The sequence below is a fragment of the Notolepis coatsorum genome (assembly GCF_963971535.1).
Source record: "Notolepis coatsorum genome assembly, chromosome: 9".
In the NCBI taxonomy this organism is placed as follows: Eukaryota; Metazoa; Chordata; class Actinopteri; order Aulopiformes; family Paralepididae; genus Notolepis; species Notolepis coatsorum.
In genome coordinates this window covers 42,280,728-42,298,555 of record NC_140173.1, presented here as the reverse complement: position 1 = coordinate 42,298,555, position 17,828 = coordinate 42,280,728, and positions in this window count along the sequence as shown.

The window sequence follows — 17,828 nt, the reverse complement described above, 5'->3', positions numbered from 1 at the left end:
GACCAGCATAGCAGGACCCCCCGAGTGCTCATCAAAGTGGTCAGAGTGCTCCTGAGCTACGAGGACAAGGTCCTGGACACTTACGCCGTCCTGGACGATGGGTCTGAAAAGACTCTCCTCCTCGCTTCCGCCGCAGCCCAGTTGGGCCTGCGGGGTGCCAAAGGTACCATGACAATACGCACCATCAGAAGGGACCAGAAGACCATAAAAGGTGAAAGGGTCTCCTTCAAGATAGCAGCGGTGGACCAGCCCGAGAAGCAGTATAGTATAACCAACGTCTTCACCAGCCACGACATAAGCCTGTCCCAGTACACCTACCCCATCCCACAGCTGATGGCTAAGTATGTGCACCTACGTCAACTACCTATACCGCTTATCGACGGCGCCACACCGACCCTGCTCATCGGCTCCGACCACGCGGACCTCATTCTCCCAATTGAGGCGGCCCACATCGGACCCAAAGGATGCCCAGTCGCGGTTCAGACCCGACTGGGGTGGACGCTCCAGGGCCCCCTCTACGGACTTGACAGTCAACCCACGTCTACACGCTGCCTACACACAAAGGCGAGCGACACCGGCCACTCCCTCGTACAGCCCGTTGAGAGGCTATTGACATTAAGCGAGAGGCCTGTGAGAGAACCGTGGGCACAAGAGGGAGTTCGGAACTCCACCCCCCTCAGCTGCGCTCCAGACGTAGCTGACCTCGAACCTAGCACCCCAAGCGACTCCTTGACGGGGCGGCCAGAACCGGCCCCTCCTCAGACGGGGTACAGAGCAAGCAAGAGAAACAGACGGAGGAGGAGGAGGCACAGCCAAGCACAGATCAAAGCAGTCTCAGGCCCGCTTCCTCCTAAGCCCCCCTTCATCCCGTCCAGCCGTCGTGATCATAGACCAGTCACTACCCCGAGCTGCGTGGCCGGCCGGCCGCGTAAGCAAAGTGATCACTGGTGCCGACGGAAAGGTCAGAGCGGCAGAAGTGCTCGTCCAAGGGCGGACATACAACCGACCCGTGGCGAGGCTGATAGAGTTGCCAAGGCTCCCCGACTCGCTTAATGACGACCATGACCCACTGACTTTGTGAACTGCCCTACCCTCACAACGGACATTGAGTAGTGGACAGTGCGGTTAATCTGTCTCTGCTTATCTAATTAGGTGGGACTAATTAGGAGGCGGCTGTTACGAAGGATCAGATTAAACCGAATATATATATTTATTGATTGATATATATTGCATAATATTTGTATATCGTCTGATATCCCTTGTGTATTCTTTGTACATATACACGGAATATCCCTTTAACCTAGTACAGACCATAATATTTCATTCTCCTATTGGACAGCGGTCCTCTAGGCGCCACTGCCATACCCCCAATGCCGAGTTCAAAGTCACCGCTAAGACATGTCTGTACATGCCCGGCTTTGCCCAGGAATACGAGACAGAAATAAGGTTGGCACTAGATTATTCACCGTACGTATAAATACGTCGCAGGTGGATACAGCAGTAGTCTTGTCTTATCCTAATACGTTCGTTCAACGTATCGTTCGTTCCTTACTAGTAAAGCCTTCATCACGAGTCAACGACCAAGTGAAGTGAGCAACCGTGCGTCTAAATAGAGCACTTATAACCGCGTGCGAATAGGATAGTAAAGGTGTCAGAGCTTAGTAGAATAACGTCAAGTTCAACCTAGTTAATGTGAAGTACCGCGCACCGGAGAATCTACCCCGGTGAATGCAGAGCCCTTTTCCGGCTGGATTATTATTATTATATTGCTTTGGACCAGGCTGTTGGAGCGGAGGAGAATCGTCTACACCCCACTACTGTGTGGGATTTACCAGTGAGGAACATCACTCGAGCCCGTCTCTTGGAGAGGCTGGCTGGCTTTCACCTATGCTGCACGCATACTTGGATTACAGCTGCTGCTTTCGTCTGCCGATCAAGGGAGTAATGTACCGACTCCCGTAGCTGGAGCTTATTGATTCCCCGTTGATCCAGAGTTTGCATTCGAACATTTCCTCCCCCTGCTGGCTTACAACCGGTGGGAACCCTACCAGTATCTCCCGCTACCTTACTAGAGTACCATAGATATAATTCCTAAGATTCAGGTTGTATTATTATCTCCTGCGTAATATGAGAATGGACATACGTTATTGATTTGCCTACGCACATTCCTTTGCCTTATAAGCGCACCTTAAGTAAAGTATATTATGTACTATCATTGCTGCTAATAAATATTCTTAAACCCAGTTTTGTGTGGAACCGTGTCATTGTGGAGGTGTTCTCATCATATACCTGTGTACTGTATGGCCAGTAGTAATGTACATAAGACAGTAGTGGTTTAATGATACCATACTTATTAATACAGTCAGGGAATTGTACCCCTCAGTTACACACCCTATTTGCCCTCCTGCCTTTGGCAATAACATAATTCAGGTCAGACACCCGCCGCACAACAGTGTAAGGGCCCGTGAACTTTGCCTGAAAGGGAGACGTTACTACCGGCTGTAAAAGCAAAACTTGATCGCCAGCCTTAAACTGCCTAAGCTCAGTGTGACGATCATAAAGGGACTTCATCTTTCCCTGAGACCTCCCCAACTTCTCCTTCGCACACTCAACAGACAAAAACAACCTGCGTCTGAAACCATTGACATAATCAACCAATTTCCGAGGGGGTTCTGTCATGTCCCAGCTGTCTTTCAACACAGCCATGGGACCACGGACTTTGTGACCAAAAACCAGGTCATTAGGGCTAAACCCCGTGCTCTCCTGGACTACCTCCCTGGAGGCCAATAGAAGCCAGGGCAGGCCCTCCTCCCAGTCACCCCCTAACTCCACACAATAGGAGCGCAGCAACGACTTCAACGTCTGATGAAAACGCTCTAACGCTCCCTGAGACTGGGCATGATACGCTGACGCTTTGTTGTGCTTGATGTGCAGTTGCCGGAGAACTGCCGCAAACATGTGTGAGGTGAAATTGGAACCTTGATCACTCTGAATGACCCTGGGTACCCCGAACACAGAAATGAACTGCGTCAGCGCCTTAACAACAGACTTTGTCGTTATTGACCTAAGCGGAAACGCTGCCGGGTATCTGGTCACCTGACACATTACCGTAAGCAAATACAAATGTCCCTGTTTGGAACGCGGCAATGGCCCAACACAGTCAATAATCAAATGTTCAAATGGCTGATCAACAGCAGGAATAGGAGAGAGCGGGGCCGGTGTGATGGTCTGACTGGGCTTCCCAGTTAACTGACACGTGTGACACATTTTGATATATGCGGCAATATCACATTTTAAACGGGGCCAAAAACAGTGTCTCAGCGCACGGTCATACGTTTTCCTCACTCCCTGATGCCCTGCCACATTGTCATGACAGGTCTGCAACACCAATGGACGAAATTTGCATGGTACCACAAACTGAAAAATGGGGTCACCCACGAAAGCATCCCCATGCGGTATCCACTTCCGAAACAATAAACCGTCATGAAGACAGTATCCCTGCGCCAAGCTACCTATGTCTTCAAATGGTACGGCTTTCTCAAACAGCTCTCTTAAAGCTGGATCATTCACCTGTTCTGCAACCAAATCAGCCTTCGACATGGTCTGGAGTTGCTCAGGCAGAATCAAACCCACATGAACCGAATCAACACCCGTCGCCTGGGTAGCACCCGGTGTGTCACCCGCCGCTGTCATGGCACGTGTAACCGCACAGGCTGGATACACAATGACATCAGATGAAGTGTCTAACAAAGTTAGACTAGGTGACTTTTGGGTGACTACATTAGGGAGAGGCCCATCGGCCCACACTCGTACCCCGGCCAGATTGTTACCCAAAATGATGTCCACTCCATCAACAGGCAACTCAGCACGCCCACCTATCTGCACATCACCATTCCCCAAACCTGAAACAAGAGAAATGTTATGCACAGGAACAGGGAACACAGACATCCCCATCCCTCGAATCAAGATAACATCCCCTGTGTCAGAATCAATTGAAAAAGGCAACACCGACTCACGCACAAACAAATCGATTGAGCCAGTGTCCCGCAGTATCCTGACCGGCACCCTAACGTCACTGCCCTGTAAAGACACAAAACCATCAGAAAGAAACGCACCATAGTCTTCCAGGCATGTCTGTCCTATGGTCTTAGCAGACGGTACCGATGGTGACACCATCCCATGGGTGAGGGAATTGGCCAGCAGAGCAGGTTTTACTTGTGCCTTAAACCCACCCCTCGAGCCAAGAAGTGGGCACTCATCCTTCCAATGTCCAGAACGTTTACAGTAGTTACATGTCTTGACAGACGCCGGTGGCTGTCTATACCGTGTGTCAGATGCAGGTGGCTGTCTATACCGTGTGTCACTATCACCCCTCCTCTCTGATCCAAACTTTGGACGAGGAGAAAAAGTCTCTCTGCTATGAGCCTTTTCTATAGCTAAACCACCGAAGTTACCCTTGTGAATCAACACATACTCATCTGCCAATGCTGCAGCCTCCCCCGGCGTCACCGCACCCTGCTGTGTAATGTAAGTTGCCACATTTACAGGAACAGAGTTTTTAAACTGTTCTAATACCAGCAGATCAGAGAGTTGTTCAAAGGTATCGACACCAGACGCTACACACCAACGGGTAAACTGGGTACTTAAATCCTGTGAAAATTCAAGAAGAGACAGTTTGTCCCTCTTCTTCCACGTACGGAGGCGCTGTCTGTACGCCTCAGGTATAAGTTCGTACACCTTAAGCACTGCCGATTTCACCCGCACATAAACCTTACAGGCCGTGGGACTTAATGCAGAGTACGCTTCCTGGGCTCTACCAGTGAGAACACACTGTAACATCATACAACTATCCTCACTACTCCAGTGCCTTGCATCTGCCAAACGTTCAAACAATGAAAAAAAAACATCGGGGTCCTTTTCATTAAACTGAGGAAGCAAACGCAGTTCACGTAAAACGTCAAATTTACCCCCCTGAGACGGATCCCCAGTACCATCAGTAACATTAGAACTGAGCCACTTTCCTTCCCCGACCAAATCTAGCTTTCTATTCTGCACCTGAGCTTGCACTTCCACTTTGGCAAGCTCAGTCTTTTGCTTAAGTTCCTCCAAAGCAAACTCTTGTCTGTGCTTACTATTCTGCTTAAGTTCTTCCAAAGCCAACTCTTGACGCTGCTGCAGTAACAGAAGTTCCTTCTGCCGCTCAAAACTGAGAAGCGGTACCCCAGCTGGCTTGAGAACACCTTTCTCCACCAACTCTCCCTTCAAACTGGCCTTGACCGCCACTTTTGACAGTCTAACAGGAATCTCAATCTCATACTTCTCAGCAATCGCTAACAACTGCTCCTTAGTACACTGATCAATCAGTTCCACTGATGGTGACTGCTCAAAGTCCTCCACAACAGAGGCCATAATGTACCAGTGGCTACAAACAAACCAAACTTATGGCGGGACCATGAAGCGTGAACACCAATAATAAGACAGTCTGATCCAATGAACCTCCCCACCCTGACTAACTACAGGTCCTAACTAACTAACTAACTAACTAACTACCTCAAAACCTCAATCTTCGTGCCACTACTTGTAGGGGGTATCTATGCACTAGAACTCTCTGGGCAGAAAAAGTACCTGTTATACAGCCACTCCTCTGAGCCAGAGACGTGCTCCCGAGAGGACAAAAGCGCCTATGCCAGTGCCTGACTCTGCCTACGTTTTTGCAGCCGCCTAAAAAAGAAAATACCAAGACAAGTCCCCCTATTGGAAACCTGCCCTCTTCGCCTACCTGGGGATTTTTGGTTCCCAAAACACACAGACTGTATTATTTAAGGCATCAAACCCCAAAGCCACAACACAAGCAATAACAAACAAACAAACTGTAACCAAAAACAAAACAATAAAACAAAATAACAAATCTCTACTACAAGAAATCTGCACAAACAAACTGCTACTCTCTCCCAAATCCTACACAACCAACACCCCCAAGAACAAATCACGTGCTAACTCCCCAACACTGGCATACAAATAATTAGGCTACAAACAAACACTAGCCAACAGGCCACAAATACTAGCTGCAACCCTACAGGTCACAGACACTAGCCAAATTAAGCAGCCTAATTACCTTTCAAAATAGCCCTCCTGTACTCAAGACAGAGCCCAAACAAATTGTCCCCATAGGAACCTAAAAACAAATGCCAGCCAAATACACAATACCAAATGCTAATCAAACTACAAATACCAAATGCTAGTATGAATCCAACCAAAATTCAACCACACTAGGCCAAATACAAACAAATGCACCAACTCCTACAAAAAGGCCCTACAAACGGACTGACCCCCCAATTTGTCACAAACAGGCAATTTATGACAAATAGGGAGTCCACACGTGATAACAATTTAACAAACAAACAAAAGCATAAGCACATGAACACTGGAATGTTTTGTATTAGAATCAGTGGTGAGTGCAGTGTGTGGATGAGTGAGTAAGTATGCTGTGGTGTGTGTTTGGTGTAAGTATCAGTGCTATAATATGTCAAAAGGATGCAGCTTGGGTGTTGGTACAACCTGTGCCTGGGAGTGGAGAAAGCAGACAGAGAGGGAATTAGAATGAGACACATATATTGAGGTGCAGGCAGCTCTGCTCTGCACAGGTGAGTCTCATAGTTAACGAGCCACCCACTCCACCATGCTTCCTGGTGAGTCAGACTCTCCATTTAGCAGGTAGAGTGGGGGTCGTCACAATAATAATATTTATTTTTATGCTGTCCCCCCCCGTGCCTATGAAAATGGTCCCGCCCCATAGGCACGCGTGCCTAGGGTTGCCGACGCCTGCTCTATACCGAATATGGTGTTTTTGAAGATGAGGGGCGTTTTGTCAACATCATTTAAAAATTATGTATATAATTATGTATATAATATTGTGGAACTATTATAGCAATAATTACCTCATTTACAAGTTGTATTTAAGTTTGCAACTAAGGGCAAATAATGGAACAGATTAATGACAATTCAAATATGTAAAAAAAATCAAGATTTCGATTTTTGGGATTTTCTGGACAGCAAGACATTTGTTCATTTCAGAGCACCTCCCCCTTTGCGGATCAAATCGGGTTTGGTCACGGCGAGTCACATATGAAGACTGTTGTTTATGAGGGCAACCAGGGAACCATTGTGAGTGCTAGGAACCCAGTGTGCCGACATAGATGTAAACATGTCGATATAGAAAATATCATCTCATCAGATCTGTCATCAGAGAAGAAAGAATGACACTGGTTTATTGTCCAATGGACGACAGGGTAGCAGACACTATGAGGAAACCTGTTCCAAATTGAAGAGATTTGCAAAGGTCATGTTTAATGTGTAAATATTGACTGCCATACTCCGTTTGTTGTTTTGGATTATATTATTTCCTTTGTAAAAAAAAAAAATTCAGAGAATGTTATCCAGTATGCTAATACAACCCTAAGTGGGAGTGTTGAAGTCAGAGGTTTTATGTAGGATTGATAGTAACTGTCTAACTGCATATATAACTGTGTCCACTAGAGGGCGCTCTAGGCGGAGCCACTCAAGACACCACCAGGTGACAAGTATAAATAGAGATGTCTCCTCCTACTCTCTCTTTCCCCCCCAGCCTCTCAGTGAGAGAACTCTAGAACTGCTGCTCATATCATGTGAATGAATAAACCACGCCAGTTAAAGGCTAAAGATAGAAACCATGCCTCTTGACCACATTATTGTCGCCCTATAGCCGGATTCTGTCATTCTACATTTTCTAAACATAAAGTACACACAGCACGGCCCTTCTGACACACAAACCCGTAGTCGTCTGTCCACGTGGGCTGGAATGCCCGAATTTCCTTTGCTTTAACTTTCTTAGCGGGGGTTGCCATCATGAAAGACGGCACATACAGAATGCAACCGCGCACTGTGTGATTACCTGGGAACTGCGCACGGGCACGGGAGGCCAGCTGACCGCTGACAGCTGAGCACCATGGGAACAGCTGTATAGCTGTCATAGGGGTGTTCAAAACAGTCAACTTACATAAAATAAGCTGTGGGAGGATTTCAACAAGATAAATGCGACAACAGTGCAAAATATTTCACTATAATATTTCAAAGCAAAGTAAAAAAATATATACAAAAAAAAACAATTTTTTTTTAATGCTGCCCCCCGTGCCAATGAAAATGCTCCCGCGGGCCAATACGGGGACGCGGGCCTAGGGTTGCCGACCCCTGTCCTAGACCCTAATCAGTCAGGCTTCAGGACTGGTCACTCCACAGAGACGGCCGTCATAGCGGTCAGAGTCTCTGTCTCACCATGCTATTTTATTAGCTCTTATCTAATTCATTACTTCATTACCACTAGTGTTATTTATTGTTGTTTTATTCCTATTTCAATTATTGTTTTGCATTTATTTTATTGATTTTATGACTTGTTTAAGCACTTTGTATTTTAATCTTGCACAAAAGGATCTATATAAATAAAGTTTTATTTAATTTTAAAAACAACCTGCAGGCATTTTCTTAATGTGTAAAATCCTCATCATTACATATACATTACTTATAAATACAGTAACATTTACTTTAGAGGGCATAATAATCATGATTAAGCACCTATTGAGGAATTTGATGTTAACTATATTGATTATCGTTACTCAAGTCTCAGACCTGATGACCTGAAATCCTTCCAGAATGGCTTCTACTTATTTATAAAAGTAAGACGTTACATGCTCCGCTCAATAGGAGTTCACTCCACCTGGAATATGACCTCTCCTGGATATCTCTATACATCACTGGTATTGGCCTTTCCCCATATCTCAATATTGATAATTGAAAACAGGAAGAATGGCTTCTCGTTTACCTGGGCACACAATTAAATATTAGTACCTGGCTCTACTTTTCAATCAATCACATCAATCACAATATCTTCTATAGCAGTTGTGTCCTGCATGTCTTTCCAAGTGGAACTACAAGATTAGTACCTATGACTGCACAACGACGAGAATAAAATGAATACAAATGTATATTTACTGTTTAATGTCTATTATTCACTATAAACAGAATGTGAAAAATTAAAAGAGATATATCTTGAATGCATAAACATGTTACTTCAGAGTTACTTTGAGAGGATTATGTGCTCCAATATATTCCACTCAGCACTATCAATCTATATATGCAGACATCATTGTAAAAGCATCACATATAAACATAACACTGCCTTCATAGCACAATCTTGATATAACTAAGATTCTCTGAAAATAAAATATAATTTTCATGCACGGATTAACACATTCCCTGCCACACAATTTGAGCATCTTATACCAGTGACATCAGCGAGCTCGCAGACACAGTGGTGAGCTACATAACAACAATAGCTGATAGTATCGTCCTCACGAAAAAGGTGCAGGTTTTCCCAAACCAGAAACCGTGGGTGGACGGTACTATTAGAGCAGCTCTGAACTCTCGCACCACCGCCTACAACCTGGGTAGAGAGTCAGGAAACATGGAGGAGTATAAGGCTTCAGTCTATACTCTACGCAAGGCTGTTAAACTTGCTAAGAGGACATATGCTGACAAACTGGAGACACAAATGGCACAAAACGACACAAGAGGATTATGGCAGGGACTGAAGACAATAACTGACTACAAAGTCAGCGCCCCCTCAATGGGGAGCGACGACGCCTCCCTCACGGACAAGCTCAACACCTTCTACGCTCGGTTTGGTGTAGACAGTGGCGCTGCTGGCTCTCCGGCTAGTGACGTCACTGGCGCGCCGGCTGTTGTGGAGGAGGGGGGGGGGCAACCGCGGGGACGCTCTCTCGTTGTCGGAACACAGTGTGAGAAGAGCATTTATGCAGGTAAACACCAGGAAGGCTGCTGGCCCAGATGGTATAACAGGACGCATACTTAAGTCCTGTGCCAACCAGCTGGCCCCGGTGTTCACCGCCATATTTAATCAATCCCTGGCGGAGTCAGTGGTCCCTGCCTGCTTCAAGATGTCTACCATCATCCCTGTACCGAAGAAACCCTCCCCAACATGTCCAAATGACTACAGACCGGTGGCACTCACCTCTGTGGTCATGAAATGTTTCGAGAGGCTGGTCAAGGACCACATTTGTGCCTCCCTCCCCAGTGATATGGACCCTATGCAATTTGCATACAGGACAAACAGGTCCACTGACGACGCGGTCTCCCAGGTACTGCACAGCACCCTCTCTCACCTTGACCGTCAGAAGGGGGGCTATGTGAGACTGTTGTTCATTGACTACAGCTCAGCGTTCAACATCATAGTCCCCACCAGACTGGTGGACAAGCTGATCGAGCTAGGTCTGAGCTCCGCCCTGAGCGCCTGGGTACTGGACTTTCTGAGCGAAAGACCCCAGGCGGTGAGGGTGGGGGGTCAGACCTCCAACACCATCACCCTGAGCATCGGGTCCCCCCAGGGCTGTGTTCTGAGCCCCCTGCTGTACTCACTCTACACACACGATTGTGTGGCCAAGTTCAGCTCCAACTCCATAGTGAAGTTCGCAGACGACACGGTGGTGGTGGGGCTGATCTCGGACAACGACGAGAAGGCCTACCGGGAGGAGGTTGAGGTACTGGAACGCTGGTGCCAGGACAACAGCCTGCTCCTGAACATTGGTAAAACCAAGGAGCTGATCGTGGATTATAGGAGAGGACAGCAGGAGACGCATGCACCACTGATGATTAACGGGGCTACCGTGGACAGGGTGAGCAGATTTAAGTACCTGGGGGTCCACATCTCAGAGGATCTGACATGGTCAACACACATAGACACAGTAGTAAAGAAGGCGAAACAGCGCCTCTACCACCTGAGACAGTTAAGGAAGTTCAGAGTATCGGGGAAGATACTCCAGTCCTTCTACTCAGGAGCTGTAGAGAGCATCTTGACTGGAAACATCACTGCCTGGTATGGAAACAGCACGGCACAGGACAAGAAGGCCCTACAGAGAGTGGTGCGCTCAGCCGAGCGTACCACGGGTATTGCACTACCTCCCCTGCAGGTTCTATACAACAAGAGGTGCAAATCCAGAGCCTGCAGAATAATGAAAGACCCCCACCACCCCAATAACAGCCTGTTTCAGCTGCTGAGGTCAGGCAGACGCCTGCGAACCCCAGCTACTAGGACAGAGAGGCTTAGGCTTAGCTTCTTCCCCCAGGCCATCAGAGTCCTGAACAATGAACATTGAGTACCACAGAACACTGAACTATCCACACATAAGCACACATGAGCACACACCCGACACGCACGCTGTGCACGCTCACACACTAGCAGCCACTTTAACATGAGCGGGCACACACTCATGCCGCACACACCCACACTTATTGCCAAAGGAAAGGCCACTTTAATTTAGTATTAGCAACAGTAACAGTGTATTGCACTACCAAAGCTACCTAGCATGTCCTATATGCTCTGTAAATAACTATGTACAGATACCGAGATGTCACACCATGTTACCTGTTACCTGTTATTGCACAATTTTTTTTGTATTGGATTCTATTATATGTTGTACCCACTGTATTGCACATCGTTGCGGGCAAGACCACTCGCATTTCATTGTATACTCGTATGCCGTGACAAATAAAACTCTTGACTTGACCACTCTCTGCCAGCACTGTAAACCTATGGAGATGTTCACCTTCTTTGCAGTGCTATAACTTTTTAAATTGTATTGCTAAATTGACATTACTATGGCCCATTCAACATCGATTATCTATTGTTCAGGATGTAGGAACGTTTTACTTTTTCATTCAGATTCATACGAAAATACCGTCTAGAATATAAATATGTTTTTATCGTTTTCTGCAGTAATTCCTAGAACGTGAGATATAGGCATAAACGCATATATAGATGATCAAATGCCGTTTTTTTGGCGATCCACGCTATATTAAAAATGTCAACTGTACATGATCCTAAACGTTATGACTGATCATGCGCGGATGAACGGGGGGGGGGGGGGGGGGTCGTTTATAATTCCGTGATCGCCAGTAAATGCTTTATGTAGTATGGGTGATATATATATCTTACCGTTCGACAATGAGACTGGAGGAAAAAGATCCCACTTATTTGACGGCGATCTCCTAAATCCATTTCCGGTTTGTATAATCATAATAAACGGCCAAATCGTATCGATTATTGCGTTATGGCAGCGATCGCTACACACGGACGTGTGTATACAGTCCCGCAACAATATGCGAGTGCAGGACGCATATCCCAGACGCACCGAGATCGACTCGTCAGCGTTCGAGGAACAGGGAAAGCCTGTATTCAAACATCGGGTTAATTGAATCGGATAATGGGACTTTTGATCGACTTAGTTGAACCAGGTACGGGGAATAGGGCCCTGGTCTGGTTCAACAAAGGAAATAAATGATGAAAAAACAACAGACTGGCCGCTGGTGGTGCAGGGTTGATTGAGTAGGACACCATGACTCAACGAGGCCTTCTGGTAGCAGGTGGTCATAAGAAGATTTTAAAATGTGTTTTAATAGAGGCCTTGCACTGAATGTTTGTAGTTCTTTGTCTTCCAACATGGCTGCCTGTAACATAGAAGCAATTGTTTTGAACATGGCAATGGAAGGGACAACGGTTTCTATGTGCAAAACAATGGTTGCTATGTGTATATATTTGAGAAATATATCAACAGGAAAGCCAGTGGAACAATAATATGCTTTTCCAATGTTTCACATCTCAACCTTGGTGCTCAACCAAAAATAAAGGGCACATCAAAGGCTCTATAAATAAATATTCATATTATTACACTTGCTCTCTCCCAAAACTGAGCCCATGTGGGAACACAAGCAGATCATTGTTGGCAGAATTCACACAGCGAGCGAGTGAGTTTGCAACATGCGCTCAATATGTTCCAAACAGTGTGGAGGCGAGCGCCAAGAACGAGACTGCAGCAAAGTCATACATTTATATTAAATGTGTGATTCTCAGTTTTTTAGCCTGTATGAAACTATTATTGAGTGGTCATAATTTGTGAAATAGTTCAGCTTTTGCTCAATAATGCTTTGGAACAGGAGATTTTAGAAATATCATAACCTTCATACACAGGAGGAGATATTGGGTCTCATTCACCAACATTGTCATAAGATTTCTATTACGACAACCACCTTGGAAGGTCATAAGAGAAAGTCTACGACAATTACACCCGGATTCAACAGGTAGCGAGGAAGCGCTTTGCGACGGTTCAAAATTAGATTCAAATGTATTGTCATCACACTATATACCTATAGTGGAATAGACTGCATTACTATTCCATATTTCTACCATCTTGTTGCGCGCTCCTGGCCGTGCACCTGCCACAGCGCACACTGTATAGTCTACGTGCATAATGAATGAACGCAGTAGGCTTATATTATTCTAATAACTTGTTTTATTAGATCAGATACTGCGCTGTTATAGTAGTAATTTCTACTACACAGACATGTATCACAGTTCCACTACAGTACAGTACACATCTTAGCGTTACATCTCTACAGAGTCCGGTCCGCTCACAGTACACCAGACTCTGTGGTGGCCTTAAGATGTGTACTGTACTTACTGTACATATAGGGCAGAGCATATAGTATCTACTAAATTCTAATGAAACAAGTCATTCGAATAATATAAGCCTACTGTTAGACACGTAGGTTATAGTGTGCGTGTGTGTGTGCTGAACGTGGCCAGCAGCGGGCAACAAGACGGTATAAATATGGAATATTAATAGTCTATTCCACTATAGATATATCCACACGATTAGCTTTAGTTCTTATTTATTTATCCACTGTCATTTGCAGTATTGGAGTAGTGCTATCATTTATTTTCTGACATCACATGCGTCGTTGAGGCATGACTGTAAATGTAAAACGTAATTTCTTATCATACAAATATTGTCATATTTATTTAAATTATGATTAATTCCAAGGAGGCCTGTAGAGTTGACATGAATGAAATCACTGATTCCTCCCAACTAAAGCCCTTAAGAACACGGCGCACACCAGTCTGTCAACTTACGACTGATATTCAGGGATCCTAAATCCTGCTCTTAGTTAGGACCGAATCCAGGAGAAGGGACCGTTTGTGAATCCCAAAATTGGCCCGAAAATGTCTTAACACATTCGGGGCCATTGGGATCCGTCTAATCTCACTCTATAAGGCCAGCTTATCATAACAACCTTTCATTGTGCGTGAGGCTGTTTGTAGAGCTAAATCTATACTTTATATTATTGCTACCTGTCCATTGTCATTGTCAATTGACACTATAAACCGTCCCTTCAATATGCCTTAAATAAATAATTTGTTCATCAATATGTTCCCATTTTATAGCGTCGTGAATATGAACGTTATACCGCATGTTTGTAGAGCTAAATCTATACTTTATATTATTGCTATCTGTCCATTGTCATTGTCAATTGACACTCTAAACCGTTCCTTCAATATGCCTTAAATAAATAATTTGTTCATCAATATGTTCCCATTTTATAGCGTCGTGAATATGAACGTTATACCGCAATGTTCTGGGGTATTTCCTGGAAGGCGAGATATAGGGTGCTAAGCTAATAACGTTAAATCTAATGGCGTTTCGGCTATACACAAGCTAGAGCTAAAACTCAAAATGCATATTATCGGTATCATGGTCCACCATGAATGTATGAAAGGGGGGGGGGCGGGGGACGTCGTTTCTGATTATTGATTACCAATAACGGCATTAGCCTCATACACTGACCGGGTGGATGGCTATCAAAGCAAGGCCCGACCAGGCTGAAATTGACGTCAAATCGCTCTTACCTGTGGCCGGTTGGACTGCAAAAAGGATTTCCCAGTTATCGATCGCCATCTGGTAGATCCATATGTCCATTGGCTGATGCTATATTCCTTTACTGCATACTGAATTCAGCGTCCCAAAAAGTATTCCATGCGATCGGCTACAGGCATAGCTTTAGGCTAACAAAAGTCCATTCTCAATAATAAAAAAGAAAACACTGGTCTGTAACAGGGAACACTGCATTATCGAGACAGCGCCCCTACGAGGATCTGGCCGGTAATGCACTTTTCCGAATCCCAAGAGTAGGGTAAATCTGCAGTGCCGCTCGGTGACATTGAGTAGGATATTACAATGGAATAAAAGCCAAAACAACCTTCCCACGTATATATACGTGGATGGCCCTCAAGCGTTGGATCCAAAACACGTATATATACGTGGTTGGCCACGAATGTGTTAAGTGGCACTAAGACCAAAATTTGTCAGATCTTTTGTCCTAAGTCCGTTGGTGAATGAGACCCATTGTCTCTTTCTGCGTCCTGCCCTGCTCTACCTAGGAGCCACCCCTCCTAAATGACTGAATTAAAACTTTATTTAACAGATTGCAGAATGGGTACAATACAGTACGACTCAATACACACAATTGTTAACACATTCATGGCCATTGGGGCCCGTCTAATCCCACTCTATGAGGCCAGCTTTTCATTACAAGGTTTCACTGTGCGTGAGGTTGTTTGTAGAGCTAAATCTATATTTTATATTATTGCTGTGTCCATCGTCATTGTCAATTGACAGTATAAACATTCCCTTCAATATGCCATCAATACATTCCCATTTTATAGCGTTGTGAATATGAACTATATACCGCAATGTTCTAGGGTAATTCCTGCAAAGCTAGTTATAGGGTGCTAAGCTAATAACGTTAAATCGATTGGCGTTTCTGCCCTACACAAGCTAGAGTTAAAAATCTAAATGCATATGATCAGTATCATGGTCCACCATGAATGCATGAAAGGGGGGGGGGCGGGGGAAGTCGTTTCTGATGATTGATTACCAATAACGGCATTCGTTATTGCAACATCATACGTTGACCGGGTGGATGGCTATGAGAACCAGGCCCGATCAAGCTGAAATTGAAGTCAAATTGCTCTTACCTGTGGCCGGTTGGATTCCAAAAATAATTTCCCAGTTATTGATCGCCATCTGGTAGATCGATATGTCCATTGGCTGATGCTATATTCCTTTACTGCATACTGAATTCGGCGTCGCAATAAGTATTCCAGGCGATCGGTTGAAGCCCTCGCTTCAGGCTAACAGAAAAGCTAACCCGGACCGGAAAAAAAGTGACACCAGGTCTGAAACAAGGATTACTGCATTCTCGAGACAGCGCCACTACCAGGATCTGGCCGGTACTGCACTTTCCGAGTCCCAATAGGCATTTTCCAGCCAACATACTCTGTGACATTGAGTAGGATATTAAAATGGAATAAAAGCAAAAACGAGTTTAACACGTATATATATACGTGGTTGGCCTCCAATTGTCGGATCCCAATAACGTATATATACGCGGTTGGCCACGAAACAGTTAAGGGGATGCAGACCAGAGAAAGACGTTTGTCTTGTTTACATCAGGGGCCCCCATTTTCAATTCATAGATCAGGGTCCCCCATTTTTTATTCATAGTGACATTTATGACATACACAACATACATGAGATTTATGACATAGGGACATACATGACATACAGGTATATAGTACTGTTACATTTGTGACATATACGATATGCAAATATACAGTACTGTTACCCAGAGATCCTAAAAGAAAATATATACATATGACGGGGAGGAGACTGTACATTAAGAGGGGGTGGGTGGGAGAAAATATATACATACGCTTATATACATGCAAAGCTTACAGATGTCGAAGAATAGTTGGGAGGGACGCAATCTTTCAAAACTTAAAAATGCATTGTTGCATCTATATTTAGCACATTTGATAGAATTTCAATAGAAAATGTAAACAAAATTCAATACAATTACCACCATCCAGATTATGCGTGTCTGTTTACAGGCAGCCATGTTGGAAGAGAGACAACTATTGTTGGAAGAGAGGACTAGAGAGCAAGGCTCTATTTAAACCATGAAACTGGTGTTTGAAGATGAGTGTCAGAAGTTCTTCTGATGCAGATCACATTAGTTGGATTGCTGTCCAGGATGAATATGTTGTCAAGGATGTTGAGTTTTTAGGCAGATTTCTACGCAATTTTAGGGTTTGAAAACCTAAATGAATATATTGGAACATAATAATATATCTCTCCTGTATGAAGCTACTGAAGCCCTTCTCACACTGGTCACAGTGGTAGGGCTACTCTCCTGTATGAATGCGCTGGTGTTTCTTTAAGTCTCCAGAATGACTGAAGCTCTTCTCACACTGGTCACAGTTATAGGGCTACTCTCCTGTATGAATGCGCTGGTGTGTCTTTAAGTTTCCAGAATGACTGAAGCTCTTCTTACACTGGTCACAGTTATAGGGCTTCTCTCCTGTATGAATGCGCTGGTGTCTCTTTAAGCCTACAGAGCTACTGAAGCTCTTCTCACACTGATCACAGTTATAGGGCTTCTCTCCTGTATGAATGCGCTGGTGTCTCTTTAAGCATCGAGAGTTACTGAATCTCTTCTCACACTGGTCACAGTTATAGGGCTTCTCTCCTGTATGAATGCGCTGGTGTGTCTTTAAGTCTCCAAATTGACTGAAGCTCTTCTCACACTGGTCACAGTTATAGGGCTTCTCTCCTGTATGAATGCGCTGGTGTATCTTTAAGCCTCCAGCGGTACTGAGGCTCGTTCCACATAGGTCACAGTAGTAGGGCTTCTCTCCTGTATGAATGCGCTGGTGTATCTTTAAGCGGTTATATCTACCGAAGCTCTTCTCACACTGGTCACAGTTATAGGGCTTCTCTCCTGTATGAATGCGCTGGTGATTCTGTAAGACTCCAAAGGTACTGAAGCACGTTCCACATAGGTCACAGCAGTAGGGCTTCTCTCCTGTATGAATGCGCTGGTGT